Source organism: Phalaenopsis equestris, unplaced genomic scaffold (genome assembly GCF_001263595.1).
Source record: "Phalaenopsis equestris unplaced genomic scaffold, ASM126359v1 Scaffold000684, whole genome shotgun sequence".
Classification (NCBI taxonomy): domain Eukaryota; kingdom Viridiplantae; phylum Streptophyta; class Magnoliopsida; order Asparagales; family Orchidaceae; genus Phalaenopsis; species Phalaenopsis equestris.
The window spans coordinates 174,313-175,229 of NW_018165124.1; positions in this window are offsets into that span (position 1 = coordinate 174,313).

The window sequence follows — 917 nt, forward strand, 5'->3', positions numbered from 1 at the left end:
ATATATATATATATATATGAAAAGGTACTAGAAGTGCATTGAAAGTAAAAAAGCTTTAAAATTCACAACTATAGAAAATAAATATATCATAATGTTCAACACACCACAACAACAAAGAAAAAAGTCTATGACAAATAAGGAAAGTAACTACAGAGACATAAAACTACTCCTCCTCATCCTCATCATCAACACTACATCCAACATCTTTCGGTGCTCAAAAGGAGGGTAGTGAGTATAATAAAAAATCTCAACACTGTGTTTACCACATAATAAGTTCACTAAGGAAGTGTCTAAACTGGCTTCATAATCACTCTTCCTTCTCATATATTGTTCTAAGTGGTCCCAATGATCTTCATTATCTTGAAGTTGACATTGCAATAAAAAACATATCAGACTGAAATTCCAGAGATCGATCTTGAAGCTCTTCCCAACTACCAGGAGGTGGGGCAGTATTGTTAGAAGTGGATGGTCTAGAAGCAGATGTAGAAGCAACATATTAAGGATGCTACTAGAACCAAACATAGTGTGCTTTCCATAAATATCCACATTAGTTTTACTAATAGGCTTTAGTGGTTGGCGTAATTCCTCCCAAGTATCATATTTCACTACAGACTATTTGCAAATAGTAAAAATGAGAAAAGGATATCCAAACCTGCAGAAGAGTTGGCTCTGGCGGAAATAAAAGTAGCTTTGTAGATCAGAGAACCAACATCTATAGGCTTCATTTTCTGAATACAATAGTTCAAGATAGCTCCCTCCTTTGTAACTTTGCTTAAATGATTAGAAAATGAAGCCTATAGATGAAGTAGTGCCATGCTTTGGATGGAGCATCAAACATGGAAGGGGGAAAATTTACCTTAAGCCCATTCTTTATTTTCCACACTCCACGTCCATCAGTAGGGTTGCCAAAAAGGCTC